The sequence below is a fragment of the Crinia signifera genome, chromosome 6 (assembly GCF_055691185.1).
Source record: "Crinia signifera chromosome 6, ASM5569118v1, whole genome shotgun sequence".
NCBI classification, from domain to species: domain Eukaryota; kingdom Metazoa; phylum Chordata; class Amphibia; order Anura; family Myobatrachidae; genus Crinia; species Crinia signifera.
This window is the reverse complement of record NC_139222.1, coordinates 107,552,656-107,567,151: the sequence shown is the minus strand read 5'-3', so window position 1 is coordinate 107,567,151 and position 14,496 is coordinate 107,552,656.

Genomic DNA, 14,496 nt, shown 5'->3' with positions numbered 1-14,496 from the left:
AACAGGTGGTTTTTCATTCTTAACTATTGAAGTGGGCATAGAGTGGGAATCTAATAGTGTGCTCGAAGCATGGCAAGCGAACGTGGTACATTGGGAATGGTCTCCATGTCGCTTACTATGACAATGACAACAAAAAACTGTCAACCTTATGCAGGTTGACCTTTACCATGTTGACCCAGTGCTTGTGTTAACCTTTTGTCAACCTGAAATAGGTGTCAACCTAGTGCCTGTCACCTTTAGTGGTCGACCTAATGTATGTCAACCTAGCTTGTGTAGACCTAATGACCCATGCCCATTACATTTGCCCCTTCGACTTCGTAGGACTGCATATCTATTATTTACATGGGTAATTAAGAGCCCCATACCCTTGTGCTAGAAAATGGTTATGGGTCAATTTTGAAAATGAGATGAGCTGGGACCAATGCTGTGTGGGTGTGGCCTGTACCATGTAGGTGTGACCAGTGCTGTGTGGGTGTGGCCTGTACCATGTTGGTGTGACCAGTGCTGTGTAGGTGTGGTCTGTACCATGTAGGTGTGACCAGTGCTGTGTGGGTGTGGCCTGTACCATGTAGGCGTGATCAGTGCCTTTAGAACCTACTGTATACATAAGAAGTAGAACATGTTTTTATTTTATTTGACAAAGTTGCATTGCTCCGGATGTTTGCTCTCAATAGTTGGTGGTAGCAAGTCTCATGGGTATGCGTTTCCCATGTGATTCAATGGTGGAACGCATTTGCTGATGTACAGCAAGAGAAATCTGAAAGTATCTGGTGTATGTACAGTACAGTATTTCACGACTATTTAGTTTTATATTGTGGAAGTCTAGTTGCACACACGCCATTTTAGGATAGTATGGCCGCCATTTTGGTTCGCAGAGTTGCGCAAATAAAGTTTCCATACCCGAGTATGTGTGACAAAGTGGACCAGAAGAGTAGCCATACTATCACACATAAATTCATAATAACATACTGACACTAAATAAAATATAGTTAAAGGTTTAGAACGCCACACATAGCTTAGTTAGCCCTACATACATCTGACTGCATCATGTTTAGTACCGTTCCGTTCCGTTCATTGTGCGAAGTATTCCGGTCATTGCGAATATTTCGCAATATACACGGCCCGATAGTTATGGACATAATCCATATTCCAGGGACAGTTTCTGTTGAAAGTATGTAACAAAGGAATCTGGATGAAACTGGTTCTTATCACTGCTGACTCCGAAACCATTAAACAAAGGACTCTTAAAGTTCACTCCCCTGCACCTAGTCAAACCAGTTGTATCATCTACCCCCCCAATCACAGTGGACCTGACATACGATCTCTGACCAATGGAAATGGCCTTTGACCTCCCCCTTCTGACCCTATAAGATAGGTGACCCAGGGCTGCCCGGTCTCTTCGGCACATCTACCTTTCCCTGACTTTCCACCGGACTATAGTTCAGGCCTGAACGATAGTGAGCTCTGACCGGACTTTCCTTCGCATATTTGATGAGACGGGTAACGGTTGCATTCACGGTATTTATTCTTATTGTATTGTTGGCTGATTGTGTCTTGTATCTGTATTCTTTCCCCTTAGCAGAGCCTGTTTAGTATTCATTGTTAGCATATTGTATCACTTGTTAAACCTGTATTTTCTATTCCTGTAACTCCCTTTTGTCCATTAGGGACTTAAATACAACCTTTTTATGGAGTTCTTATCTCCTTACTTCTATACTGTGGTTTGTGTCTGTTATTCGCATTTAGCGATAAAGGTATATTACGGACACTGTCCATAAAGGTATAGTCGCAGATTAGAGACAAATTACTGCGAAAGAATCTCTTATTAAGGTATTGGTTCTTGGTGTTTAATATACAATAAAAGGTACGCTACGCTGCGCTACGTTTTGTTCGCACGTAGTTAGGTATAAAGGGTAAGCAGGTTGCGGACACATTACGTAACCTGCGCTTTTCACTTATTGTATCTCTGGTCATATTTAAAACGCCATTAACAATTGGGGGCATCGTCCGGCCGCTCCACATTCCAGAACTCAGTACCAGGCGTGCGACCCGACCTATACCAGCAAAAGGGTGGAAGTATTATCCATTGCTGGATAGGCCGGGTCCGCGGCGGTGCGGGGTTTGGGAAGTGCTAGCGTTGAACCCGGAGCACAATAAGTGAAAGCCACGTGTTTAAAGCATATATTAAGTATTTAGTAAACTGTACTTCTGCCTGCCACAAGTAGTTTAACGGGGTATAGTGTCTTGAGTTGCTTGTTCATTACAGTATATGTACCACGTGCGATAAGGTTCGCACACGTGGAGTCTGTGTTTATTATAGTACAAAGAGGATCCCCTCTGTGCAAAACTATAACTGTTTATTGTTAGTTACTGCAAAAACAGGGACTCCGCCATGTGGCGACAAGTCCTGGGCCTTTTGCAGTAACGTAAAGCGTCTATTGTGTATTACGCAAGGTGCGCGCGCACGTGCCCACATCGGGAAAGTTTCGCATCTTTGTACGTGATTTACGGATTAAGTGCGGGATTTATTTCGCATCTTGATACGTAACTTTCGGACGGAGTTAAGGGATTTATTCCACATTTAGGCGCAATTACTGCGTATAGCGAAACCCGAGCGCAACCTTGCAAATACACTATAGAACACGTGGGTGGCCGATTCATCGGCGGCCTGTGAATAACGCACGTACATACGTGGCTGTTCATTGGTACTGCACATGCAGCACACATAGGAACTCAAAGGTGAACAGTATTAAACCACTAGCCTTATTTAAAACAGTATAGTAATATACTGTGGATAGGGCGGTGATTTAATAAAGAGAAAATAAGTTTTTTTTTCTTTTTGTTCATTTTCTCATAAGCAAGCAACTCAAGCATTATTTTAATAGATTCCTATAGCGTATTATAAGGGATTTATACCTGCATAAGTATCTAGTGAAAAGCTACCAGCCTGGGAAGATTTTCTGTACAGAAATATTTCAAATATAAGCATAAGACCAAGGTGTAACTAGCGCCCAGTGTGAAAAATAACTGAGGCGAACGGGTGTGTGACGGCACGACTCAAGCGCAGTGTAGTCCAGTGTAGGACAGTCCAGTTAGGACAGGGTGTACGTGCCGACGTACACATAGGAACTGCCCCTTCAGTGGAACTGATTCCGCTAGGAGGGTACAAGAGGATACATCGGAAACCCAGTGTTTCCGATTAGCTACTTTAGAAATCCAATTTTTGGGGGCACAGGAAAACAAGTTTGTTGTACCCTGGAAAAATTGTGCCGCACCAAGCAAGTTGGCTAGAAGTTCGCTGCTAGTTGAAAGACTTGGTGATTGAGTACATTACCTCGCATTGTGGGCTTCACGCTTAATTGCGGAATAGTGCCACTGTGTGGAGAAGTGAGTGGTTGGGGAGCTCTCAACTTAAATAACCCACCGGTATCTATTAAGCTGTGAACGTTTATTCCTGTAATTATGGGTAATAACGGGTCACGCTGTGATAACGTGCATGTTAGGGAGGAAGCAAGCCGGCCAAAAGGATCGGCTGCTTTTATTATGTGCAGGAAGCACGGTGAACTCGCAGTTGTTTACCAAAATAAATGGAGAAAAATGACACAAGGCAGCAAGTTAGAATTTCCCAGTGTTGGTAGCTTCGATCCAGAAATCTTATCGGCAGTAAAAGATGAAATATGCCTACTCTCCAGTCGTAAGGAGAGAGTGAAGCATATAGATATTCTTAAATTGTGGCAGAAGGAAGGACAGGAACAATGGGGAACCAGAGATCTGGCAATACCAGACGCAATCAGCCACAATAAAAATGCAACCGTTGCCACAATAGAATCAGCTCCCCCACCCCCATATGTGCCGAAGGGGTTAATGACTCATAAGAAAGACATAAGTAATAATGTATCCGTTGCTAACTTGTACCCTGTCTTATCCCCTTACAAGGAAACCCGAGAGGAAAACGAGCAGCTGTTGGCACTGGCCGTCTCCCATGCAATTAACATGATTGAGGGAAAAGCTCAACCCGCTGTTGGGGCCCCAGCACAGGAGGAGGAGACGGCTGATGCCAACAGTGTAGTATTGGACTCAGGTAAGGATGCACTACACAGCACAGACACGGACGACTCCCAAGCAGGTCATACATACAAACATACCCTGTACGCACACTGGAGGTTCCCTATGGTAAGGCAGACAGAGAGGGTGTGATACCTACCAGAAAGATGACCATGCTAAACCCATGGACACGGCTAGAGCTGCGGTCCATCATTTCAGATTTCCCTGATCCTAGGAAAGATCTGGCTCTGTGCAGGAAATTTGTGAGGGATCTGGGAAACTCTGATGAGCCCACCAACAAGGATTGGAGAATCATGTTGAGGGCCTGTCTCCCCACTCACATAGACATCCCGAAATTCATTCAGGATAGTGGATTGAAAGTGGACAAGGAGATAAATGATGAGATCAACCAGGAAAATATACGCCTAATCAACTTACAGTTGGGAGTGTATTTTCCTGCAGCAGTGGAATATAGCAAGATATTCACTATTAAACAAAAAGATGGTGAAGTAGCTAGCGAATATTTCAACCGGGGTTTGATGGCGGTATCAAAATACACTGGTGTCTCTGAGCCTAAGGATGACCCCCACTTGAGGGAGCTGATTGTCTCTGTGCTGGTGGAAGGGCTTAGCGAAAACCTGAGAGCCAGAGTCCAAACTTCTTTTCCAAATTGGCGTGGAATGACAGTGGATGCCCTACGGGAATCTGCTGTAGACCACGACCGTAACATCAAGAAACGCAGAGAACTGCAAACTGACAAACTGATGATGGTTAGCATCCAAGCCCTTACTAATGCCCCAAACAAAGCTGCATACCAACGAAACACCAGGGACACAGGTAGAAAGCCAATTATCTGTTACAACTGCAATAGGGAAGGTCACTACTCAGCTCATTGTAGGTCAGGAAACCCCAGGAGTTATCAGACACATAAGCGAGAATGGGAATCTCACAAAGGTGAGACACGGAGATACCCAGCCCCTAGACAATGGGAGGAGACAGACAGGTCACGCAACATGCCTCCTCCCCATCTGATGGCTGACACTGTGCTAAGGGCAACCCAGGTCAGACAATAGGAAACAGGTCATACCTGTATCCTACAGCCAGTTAGACTAACACAACACCTTAGAGAGGAACCTCAGGTGAAAGTTGATATAGCTGGAGTAAGACAAACCTTTTTGGTTGATACAGGGGCGGCCAGATCTGTTCTCAACACTCCTCTTCATTTGGGTTTCACTAACCAATCAGTAGCAGCAATTGGGGTAACAGGAAAAATACAACATTACCCACTGACGAAACCAGCGGAGGTTACAATCGGGCCTCTGCATACCAAACACTCTTTCCTGTTGGCTGCAGCGGCCCTGACTAACCTCCTGGGTAGAGATTTACTATGTAAAATGGGATGTGTCATCTATTGCACTCCCGATGGGGTATTCCTAGACACTCCTAAAAATCTTACACAAGAAGTGCAAGATATGCTGGACAGTCCTCAGAGGCTAATGTTGTATTCCACTGTTGTAGAATCAAATCCATCTAGGGTAGCTGAAATTACAGCACAAATACCGAGTTCCCTTTGGACTAAAGATGGACAGGATGCTGGGCTGATGGCAAATGTAGCTCCAGTAGAAATCCGCTTAAAAGAAGGCAGGATAGCCCCAAAAAAATACCGCAATACCCTTTAAAACCTGAAGTTGAGCTAGGAATATTCCCAGTGATCCAAAGATTGCTCCAACAGGAAATCCTAGTTAGAACTTCCAGCACGGCCAATAGTCCCATCTTTCCTGTGAAAAAGAGCGGGGGGAGGGGCTACAGACTAGTGCAGGATTTAAGAGGAGTAAACAAAGTAGTTCAGAGCCAATTCCCCGTAGTGCCAAACCCAGCTGTCATCCTAATGCAAATCCCACCTCACTGTACTCATTTCACAGTCATTGACTTGTGTTCAGCGTTCTTCTCCGTCCCTTTGCACCCTGACAGCCAGTATCTGTTCGCCTTTACTTACAGAGGAGTACAGTATACCTGGACACGACTCCCCCAGGGATTCATAGACAGCCCCAGCATCTTCTCCCAGGCCTTGCATGATTGTTTACAATCCTTTCAACCCATGAGTGGTTCGATACTGATACAATATGTGGATGACTTATTGTTGTGTTCTGAGTCACTGGAGTCATCAGTGGATGACACTAGACAACTACTGATGCATCTCTCAGAGACAGGACATAAAGTATCAAAGGATAAGCTGCAATTATGCCAGACCAGGGTTAAGTATCTGGGCCACTGCCTTACCCAAGGGCTGAGACACCTCACCGACGACAGAATCCAAGCGATTCAGAACATGGTACTGCCACAGACCCAGCATCAGATCCGTACGTTCCCAGGCATGTGTGGATACTGTCGCAATTGGATCCCAGGATTCTCTATTCTGGCATTACCACTGCAAGAGATGGTTTCCTCAACTAAGCCAGATCGGGTCTCTCATACTGAGGAATCTGAGCTGGCTTTCGAGGAACTAAAGGTGAGCCTAACAAAGGCCCCAGCACTGGGAATGCCAGATTATGGGAAACCCTTTGAACTGTACGGAACTGAATCAGGTGGGTGTGCGGCAGGAGTACTTGTACAAAAACATGGTGATGCCAACCGACCAATAGCGTACTACAGTGGCCAGCTGGACACAGTAGCACGCTCACTCCCAACTTGCTTACGAAGTGTGGCCGCAATAGCACAACTAGTAAGTAAGAGTGAGGACGTAGTGTTGGGACACGATTTAACTGTTCATGCTCCCCATGCTGTCTCTGCCCTCCTAAATTCTGCCCAAACACGTCATGTGTCCTCAGCACGGTTCACTAAGTGGGAACTGGCGCTGATGGCCCCAGTAAATATTACCATCAAAAGATGCAACACACTAAACCCAGCCACATTCCTTCCTCATGTGCCCTCCAAGGCACAAAGGGTGGAGGGTGATGGGAATGTTGCTGAATATGGTAAAGCAGAGTTTAGTGAGAGTGAGGACAAACATGATTGCATGACCTACCTGAATCAGACCTTCACAGCACGTCCTGACATAAGCGACAGCCCATTAAGTGAGGTAGACATAACCTTATTCACAGATGGTAGCTGTCATAGACAGACGGACACGGGAGAGCTGTGCACAGGCTACGCAGTAGTAGATGGAAAAGGTATTGTGGAAGCTGAACCCTTGGGACCACCTCACTCAGCACAAGTAGCGGAACTGGTGGCACTGACCAGAGCATGTGAACTGGCCCAAGGAAAATCAGTTAACATATATACCGACTCCAGATATGCTTTCGGAGTAGTGCATGATTTTGGAGCCCTATGGCGCCTCCGAAATTTCATGACGGCGGCTGGCACACCAGTGGCGCATGCGACATATATTAGGAGACTTCTGGGAGCTATTCAGCTTCCAGACAGAGTGGCTGTTATCAAGTGCAAAGCTCACACATCAGAGAAGGACCCGGTGTCACTTGGTAACAGCCGCGCTGATGAGGCAGCGAAAAGGGCCGCATGCCCTGTAAATATTTTCACCCATCCTACCAACCTTTGTACACTGAACATGGTATCCACATCCAAACTGATAGACATGCAGAATTTGTGTTCCCCACAGGAAAGAGCAGTATGGAAGTCGAAGGGATGTGGCCAAGAGTCCACCGGACTTTGGAGAGATGGACACGGGAAACCAGTGGCCCCCAAGGCATACCTTCCTAGTCTAGCCGAGGCGGCCCATGGGCTGACACATCTTGGGAAGGAAGGTATGTGCAAGCTGGTAAAGGCCTACTGGTGTGCACCAGGGTTCGCTTATCAAGCAGGTAGAGTGGCAATGTCATGCCTCACCTGTTTGAGGAAGAACGTTGGAAAAGCCATCCCAACAGAGCCATCCCACATCCCTCCTACAGAAGGCCCTTTCCAAGTAATACAAATCGACTTCATACAGTTACCACCCTGTAGAAACTTGAAATATGTATTAGTTTGTGTTGACATGTTTTCCAGCTGGGTGGAGGCTTTCCCCGCTGCCTCCAACACTGCTACCTTTACAGCAAAGAAAATATGTCAGGAGTTTGTCTGTAGATATGGTATCCCAAAGGTCATTGAGAGTGACAGAGGCACTAATTTCACAGGAGAGGTCTTCCAAATCATGTGTAAACTCCTGGGGATTAATAGTAAACTTCATACTCCATATCGTCCCCAGGCGAGCGCCAAAGTTGAGAGAATGAATGGTACTATTAAGAACAAATTGGGTAAAGTTATGGCGGAAACAGGGTTGTTATGGCCAGAGGCACTGCCTATTGTGTTGTATAGCATTAGGACCACTCCCAGGACTCCGCTCAACTTGTCCCCCTTCGAGATATTGTTTGGTCGGCAGCCACACATCATGATAGACCCACAGGATGATCTCAAATGTAATAATGAGTTAACTGTACAGTATATCCTAAAGCTAAACAAACAGCTAAGGAAACAACAAAAGCAGCTGAATTTACTGAACCCTGATATGCCTACCGAGAATTGTCATAATCTTAAACCAGGAGACTTTGTTATGATCCGAAATTTTTTACGCTCAGGTTGTTTGATAGACCGTTGGGAAGGACCGTACCAAGTTTTGTTGACCAGCACTACATCAATTAAAGTCGCAGAGAGAGAGACTTGGATACATTCGTCCCACTGCAAGAAAGCCAGTAACCCAGAATCCCAGTGTGCAGAGAGCGAGAGAGAAGAAGTGTCGCTAGAAGCATTGTTCCGGGAAGACTGAAAGGCAGCCAAGGTCGAGCAACCTGAGCGAACAAAGGTCTAAGAGCAGAGCAAAAAAAATAAAAGTCCCCTGGTAGAGATGATGGAAGGACTCCAAGCAACAGGTTCACAGTTATGCATATATGTCTTTGTTTTCTTTCTGTGTTCTTTTCTTCATCCAAAGATACTCAGTGGCTGCCACATTCTAGAGCGATCGGAGCGGAGTTCTGACAGTGTAATAATGAACCCAGATATGGGTGAGGTAGAATCCCTAAACCAGCTTGACACTTTGCCCATGACAGGAGAAGGTAAAAGGTATGATTTGTTATTTAGGCAGAGTGTTACCGGAAGTGATGACCCTCACACATGATGAGATGGTGAGCATACACAGAGGTATTTCTCCTCCTTACACTCATACCCATTATGACCAAATCCATAAAAGGGATTTAACAATCAAGAAAGAACCCTTAGCTTCTGAAATGATACACGAGTCGTTCGGTATCCAACTCCTCATTGCATTAGATATCACCCATACCGCCAGAGGAGTCATCAATTTTAAATATATACAAGCATTAGCCAGCTTGGTAGATAACATCACTGAGATTTATGATGACACCTTTAGATACACTGGGAAGGAGTTGCAAGCATATAAAAGAGAGCTAGTCCAACATCGGATGGTATTGAACTATCTGACAGCCATGACAGGAGGATATTGTGTCACCCTCTCTACACAGTTTGGGGTGAAATGTTGTACATATATCACCAACAATACTGAAGACCCAGAAGAAATCATCGATCACCGGATGGATGAGATTCTTCAGCTTAAATGGGAATTTAGAAGGGAACTTAATATCAGCCTGGCAGAAATAGGTAACAAAGTTAGTGAACGGACCTCCTGGTTGAATCCAATGCACTGGTTCTCTGGTTTAGGAGAATGGGCGCAAGGGATCATAGCTAGCATAGGAAAACTTCCTCTCTGTATCGGTGGTGCCATCATAGTCTTTGTGCTATTGTTCAAATGTTTAAAGGTGGTGACCCGGGGAAAGGCAAAACGTACCGAAATCTTGAGTGTAAGAACGAGAGATACAGAGGAAGACCAGGGTTTGGTATATGACCCTAGAATCGAAACCACCTCCCTTTAAAGAAACCATATTTTGTGAACGTGTATATGTTGTAACCACCCCTGTTTTTATTTTTATCCCAAAATTGTACATTATCCTTCGTGACCCTGAGTAGATTGTTCGATAAATGCGGCCCATCGTTTATCCATGATCCTGGATCGGCCGAGAGCAGATGGTTTACTCCCCTTATATGTTTAATTCATGTACCCCAATTTCTCTGTTAGGATTATGAATTTCTGTATTGCCGTGTAAAATGTTTTGTATTGTAAGTTTTATATTTACTGTTAAAGGGTGGACTGTGGAAGTCTAGTTGCACACACGCCATTTTAGGATAGTATGGCCGCCATTTTGGTTCGCAGAGTTGCGCAAATAAAGTTTCCATACCCGAGTATGTGTGACAAAGTGGACCAGAAGAGTAGCCATACTATCACACATAAATTCATAATAACATACTGACACTAAATAAAATATAGTTAAAGGTTTAGAACGCCACACATAGCTTAGTTAGCCCTACATACATCTGACTGCATCATGTTTAGTACCGTTCCGTTCCGTTCAGTGTGCGAAGTATTCCGGTCATTGCGAATATTTCGCAATATACACGGCCCGACAGTTATGGACATAATCCATATTCCAGGGACAGTTTCTGTTGAAAGTATGTAACAAAGGAATCTGGATGAAACTGGTTCTTATCACTGCTGACTCCGAAACCATCAAACAAAGGACTCTTAAAGTTCACTCCCCTGCACCTAGTCAAACCAGTTGTATCATCTAACCCCCCAATCACAGTGGACCTGACATACGATCTCTGACCAATGGAAATGGCCTTTGACCTCCCCCTTCTGACCCTATAAGATAGGTGACCCAGGGCTGCCCGGTCTCTTCGGCACATCTACCTTTCCCTGACTTTCCACCGGACTATAGTTCAGCCCTGAACGATAGTGAGCTCTGACCGGACTTTCCTTCGCATATTTGATGAGACGGGTAACGGTTGCATTCACGGTATTTATTCTTATTGTATTGTTGGCTGATTGTGTCTTGTATCTGTATTCTTTCCCCTTAGCAGAGCCTGTTTAGTATTCATTGTTAGCATATTGTATCACTTGTTAAACCTGTATTTTCTATTCCTCTAACTCCCTTTTGTCCATTAGGGACTTAAATACAACCTTTTTATGGAGTTCTTATCTCCTTACTTCTATACTGTGGTTTGTGTCTGTTATTCGCATTTAGCGATAAAGGTATATTACGGACACTGTCCATAAAGGTATAGTCGCAGATTAGGGACAAATTACTGCGAAAGAATCTCTTATTAAGGTATTGGTTCTTGGTGTTTAATATACAATAAAAGGTACGCTACGCTGCGCTACGTTTTGTTCGCACGTAGTTAGGTATAAAGGGTAAGCAGGTTGCGGACACATTACGTAACCTGCGCTTTTCACTTATTGTATCTCTGGTCATATTTAATCGCCATTAACAATATGTATACACGGGACACAATGAAAGTATAAAGAAAAGAGGAGAAATTCACATAAAGGCCCTTATTCTAGTTCACTCTTTCTGACAAAATCCTTCTTAGGTGGACAAAACCATGTGCACTGCAGGTGGGGCAGATGTTACTTGTGCAGAGAGAATTAGATTTGGGTGGGGTTTTACTTCAAAATGACCTCTATATTGCAGTGCAAAAATAAAGCAGCCAGTATTTACCCTGCACAGAAAAAAAATAACTCACCCAAATCTAATTCTCTCTGCACATTTTAAATCTGCCCCCCCGCCCCTGCAGTGCACATGGGAGGTTATTCTGGTTGGTGCGTAAATTTCCGAATTCTTTCGGAGCGGTCCGCACGCCACGCTGTGCGGACATCGTACGAAGAAACGCCCACAGGTCCTCCGCATTTGGACGGACTCACACTTTAAGAACAGGGCGTGTTTACGGACGACATCCAAACCTTGCATGTGCGGTGGACACACACATATTCTGCACGGTCTTACAGCGTCTGCACGGTCTTACAGCGTCAGAACGGACGAGAACCTGCCCTTACGCACCAATGTTATTGGTGAATGTAAAAGTGACATGGATATTTAGATTAGTGATAGAAAGTTCTGTCTGCAGCCGTGCTTTGAGCATATATTTGTGTGTTTTGTAATGGTCCATTTAAGCTGCAATGGTTCCAATTGAAGCAATGACAAGAGTGTAATTAATGAGTAATGAGTAGAGGAGTGGATTGTATTGTGTTCAGCTGACATTGGTTCAGGTGCGGCCGTACTAATTGGGCGTTCCGAATGCCTAGCGCATGACCGAGTGGTGTCCGCAAAGCAATACTTGCTTATGGAGACTGCATATTTTTTGCCTTTTGGTTCGTTTGCAGTCGGTGTTCTGTCCGAATGCACGCCTACCAGAATTAGTGCACTCCCTCGTGTACGCCCATGTTTACGCCCAGTTTAGCCCACTTTGAAACTACACCCCTGTGTAGTTCCGAATGACGCCCATATTACGCCCATATTTCACGAGTGAATGCGGTGCACTTTTCTGTATGGTATTAGTGAGAACGAGTACGGAGACCTTGCGTGGCACATGCGCATAGCGTTGCCCACGCATGCGCAGACGGCTAAAAAACGCCATCCGAAAGAATTCGGAAATTTACGTATCGACCAGAATAAGGCCCATGGTTTTGTCCATCTAAGAAGGATTTTGTCAGAAAGAGTGAACTAGAATAAGGCCCAAAGAAACCACAACTTGTTTTGAAAGAAATATTCTAGACTGAGTTCGGTACGATTTAAAGTCACTACACACTAAATATACAGTACCTTGATATGTGTTAACCTCCCCCCCATCTTGGTGAATGAGGTACGCCTGTCACGAGATAAAGCTAATGCACTTTGGTGATCTTAAGTATTTAATGAAAATTAATCATCATGCTAAAACACTTTTTTTTTTTTTACACATTACATTTTTATTAAGAGAAATGTCGTCCAAACAGACAGTTTTTTAAGGGGGGGGGGGGGGGGGGGGGGGGAGTGAGGGGTACAGAAAAAAGAGAAAGGAGGGGCAGGGGGGAGGGAGATAAATGATACAGTATTGCCAACATAGTTGTAAAAGTTTACACATGAAAATACACTCTCAAAGATATGGGCAAATGTCACATCAAAAAACAACCCATGCCAGTATTTGAACCAATAAAGATGCTGTCCAACACAGGAGCAATAAGGTATATTACATAATTACATGAACCACTACCGCTTGGTCCTGGAGATGGATCTAAGAGACAAGGATAGACAAGTCCAGGGCATCGCTAACCAGATTGGAACGGCCCACCTCATCACAGTAAGAGGACCAGCCAAACCACTTCATATGTATTGAGTTTGGGGCACTGGAATAACTAGCCCCTGTGGTTTCGAACATGTAGTGTTTATGTACCTTCTTGAGGATGGAGTCTATATTTGGGGTTGCGTCCGACTTCCATAGCTTAGCTATGGCAGCTTTTGTCGCAATCAACACATGTCCAACAATGTATTTGTCAGCTGTAGACAGTGAATTAGGGAAAATGTGGAGCAATGCTAGGGCCGGATCTAATGAAATAGGACGTTTTAATATGGAGCTTAACCTCAGAAACACCTCCCCCCAGAGAGGCCGTAGCTCAAGGCATTCCCAGAATATGTGGAAAATATTTCCCACGTGTCCACACTTCCTCCAACATAAATTTGAAACAGTCGGCGAGATCTTATGGAGCCTATCTGGGGTGAAATAAGCCCTGTGAATAAGTTTAAAAAACATCTCAGAATGGTGTAAACAACGAGAAATCTTAAAGCAAGACTCAAATATAACATCCCATTCCTCCTCTGAGAGTGACTTGTTCAGATCCCTTTCCCAACTCAACTGGGGAGCGGTTTTAGCGCTATCCTGGAGGGAGAGAAGGTAAGAATACCACCTAGAAATTCCTCCCCTATGGGAGGGAGCACTTACTAAACATTTGAGGCTAGGTGGGAAATAGGAAGGTTTGACTGGGGTGTGTAAGTGTGATTGGAGCCAACTTCTGAGTTGTAAGTAAATGAAGAAGTCTCTCTTTGAAAAGGTGAAGCTACAGTATTCTGCAGGTCGGAGAAGGATCGCAATTGTCCGTCTGTGTATAAATCTCCCAATGAGGATACGCTCAGATTGATCCACTTGCTCAGTTGGGGGATAGGAATTAGTGCCTTAAGGGCCTTGAGTGATAAAGGGGCGGCTGGGAAGGAAGCCTTTCCTGTAGAGTCAACTAGTTTGTGCCAGACCTCTAGTGAAGATTGGATAGATTTGCACCTACAGATGGAGCCGGGCTCCCTCTTGCTGGCGAATCGCCAGACTGTCTCCGCTGGCGATCCGCCAGCAGCCCGGCGTCCATTTGACTGAGATGCGTGTGCATCTCACGTGCGTCTCAGTTTCCGGGCGGCGGGGCGACGGGAACCCTGTCCGTCTCCGCTTCAGGGAGACGGACAGGGTTAGGGGAGGTGGTGGGGGGGGGTGCGGGGAGGCGGTGGGGACCCCGGGTGACCGCCGGCAAGCCAGCGGGGACCCGGTAAAGCTCCGTCGGAAGTGGACGCGCGCGCATCTCGTGTGCACGCA